The sequence below is a fragment of the Rhinatrema bivittatum genome, chromosome 16 (assembly GCF_901001135.1).
Source record: "Rhinatrema bivittatum chromosome 16, aRhiBiv1.1, whole genome shotgun sequence".
Taxonomy (NCBI): Eukaryota; Metazoa; Chordata; class Amphibia; order Gymnophiona; family Rhinatrematidae; genus Rhinatrema; species Rhinatrema bivittatum.
Window position 1 is genome coordinate 66,128,992 of NC_042630.1, and position 3,038 is coordinate 66,132,029.

Here is a 3,038-nt window from a genome sequence, read left to right on the forward strand (position 1 = left end):
AAGGCGTTTGACAAAGTTCCTCATGAGAGGCTTCTAGGAAAAGTAAAAAGTCATGGGATAGGTGGCGATGTCCTTTCTTGGATTGCAAACTGGCTAAAAGACAGGAAACAGAGAGTAGGATTGAATGGGCAATTTTCTCAATGGAAGGGAGTGGACAGTGGAGTGCCTCAGGGATCTGTATTGGGACCCTTACTGTTCAATATATTTATAAATGATCTGGAAAGAAATACGACGAGTGAAATAATCAAATTTGCAGATGACACAAAATTGTTCAGAGTAGTTAAATCACAAGCAGATTGTGATAAATTGCAGGAAGACCTTGTGAGACTGGAAAATTGGGCATCCAAATGGCAGATGAAATTTAATGTGGATAAGTGCAAGGTGATGCATATAGGGAAAAATAACCCATGCTATAATTACACAATGTTGGGTTCCACATTAGGTGCTACAACCCAAGAAAGAGATCTAGGTGTCATAGTGGATAACACATTGAAATTGTTGGTTCAGTGTGCTGCGGCAGTCAAAAAAGCAAACATAATGTTGGGAATTATTAGAAAAGGAATGATGAATAAAACAGAAAATGTCATAATGCCTCTGTATCGCTCCATGGTGAGACCGCACCTTGAATACTGTGTACAACTCTGGTCGCCGCATCTCAAAAAAGATATAATTGCGATGGAGAAGGTACAGAGAAGGGCTACCAAAATGATAAGGGGAATGGAACAACTCCCCTATGAGGAAAGACTAAAGAGGTTAGGACTTTTCAGCTTGGAGAAGAGACGACTGAGGGGGGATATGATAGAGGTGTTTAAAATCATGAGGGGTCTAGAACGGGTAGATTTGAATCGGTTATTTACTCTTTCGGATAGTAGAAAGACTAGGGGACACTCCATGAAGTTAGCATGGGGCACATTTAAAACTAATTGGAGAAAGTTCTTTTTTACTCAACGCACAATTAAACTCTGGAATTTGTTGCCAGAGAATGTGGTTCGTGCAGTTAGTATAGCTGTGTTTAAAAAAGGATTGGATAAGTTCTTGGAGGAGAAGTCCATTACCTGCTATTAAGTTCACTTAGAGAATAGCCACTGCCATTAGCAATGGTTACATGGAATAGACTTAGTTTTTGGGTACTTGCCAGGTTCTTATGACCTGGATTGGCCACTGTTGGAAACAGGATGCTGGGCTTGATGGACCCTTGGTCTTACCCATTATGGCATTTTCTTATGTTCTTATGTTCTTATGAACTGGTCCCACCTTCCTGAATTTGGCCTCTGTCAGACTCTCCCCCTCAGGATGTCATCAGTTGAGGGTAAAGAGAGGAGGACCAAATCCCAGTGATGCAATTTTGTATGTTCAGTAATTGTGTCCTGAACTGGTCACTGTTGGAAGCAGGATACTGATCTTGATGGAACTTCATATGACCCAGTATGCCAAATCTTATGTTATTATGCCTATGCACATCTCAGTGTTAAAGCTGGTCCTGAATGTGTCATTTGTTTAATTTCTACAGTATAATACACCTGTCTATAAAATTAGCTTGAATATTATGCCATGTTTTAATCAGAAAAAAGTCTGGATAATTTTTTATAGATATCATTGAAAACAATTACAAGCACAGAGATGGGCGACCAAAATGATAAAGGGCACGGAATGGCTCCCCTATGAGGAAAGACTAAAGAGTTTAGGGCTGTTCACCTTAAGAACATAAGAACATAAGAAATTGCCAAGCTGGGTCAGACCAAGGGTCCATCAAGCCCAGCATCCTGTTTCCAACAGAGGCCAAACCAGGCCACAAGAACCTGGCAATTACCCAAACGCTAAGAAGATCCCATGCTACTGATGCAATTAATAGCAGTGGCTATTACCTAAGTAAACTTGATTAATAGCCTTTAATGGACTTCTCCTCCAAGAACTTATCCAAACCTTTTTTGAACCCAGCTACACTAACTGCACTAACCACATCCTCTGGCAACAAATTCCAGAGCTTAATTGTGCATTGAGAGAAAAAGAATTTCCTCCGATTAGTTTGAAGAGAAGAGAAGGCTGAGGTGGGATATTATAGAGGTCTGCAAAATCATGAAAGGACTAAAACAGGTAAACATGAATTGGTTGTTTACTCTTTCAGATACTAGACGGACTAGAGAGCACTCCATAAATTAAGCAAGTAGCACATTTAAAACAAAGCAGAGAAAATCCTTTTTCACGCAACACACAATTAAGCTTTGGGATTCATTGACAGGGGATGTGGTTAAGGCAGCTAGTGCAGCTGGGTTTAAAAAATGTTTGTATAAGTTCATGGAGAAGTCCATAAACTGCTATTAATCAGTAGGAAATAGCAACTGCTTGCTGCCGGCATTAGTGGCATTGGATCTGTTTAATGTTTGAGTACTTGTCAGGTACTTGTGACTTAGATTGGCCACTATTGGAGACAGGATACTGAGCATCATAGACACTTCTGACCCAGAATGGCATATCTTAAGTTTTTATGTTATGATGTAATGTAATTAAAGTTTATTTAATAATGCTAATTCTGTATACTCTGCTTAGAATAAAAGATAATGCAGGTTATACATTTTTTGTAAAAATAAATACATAACCTTCCAATGTATTGAAGTGAAATGAATTAAATATTTTAACCCTGCACAAACTTTGTGTCTCCTTCTTGACCTTGCAACTCTAAGAATGTTATAATTGTAATGCTGTAGAGAATGAGATGCAATACTGGTAGTGTACTGAGGACCATAATTGAAAGGGGTGTGGAAATCATCATATCCAGAGGTCATTCCTCTCTATCAGGGGGATACCTCCATGTGGGTTTTACTGAACTATATGGGCAGGTTACCGGCAAAGGAAATTGAAAACACAGTCTACAGAAATGGCACATAGTCTCAGACAGTGTGACAATGAGTTATCCCGTGATTGTGTGGTAGTGAGTTGATACTGTCTTCCACTAGCATATGGTATAGTAAAGAAGAAATATTTATGTTGCAGAAGTGGGCCCTTGGGCTGAGGTGGAGTTGGAACGACCCACAGGGAGG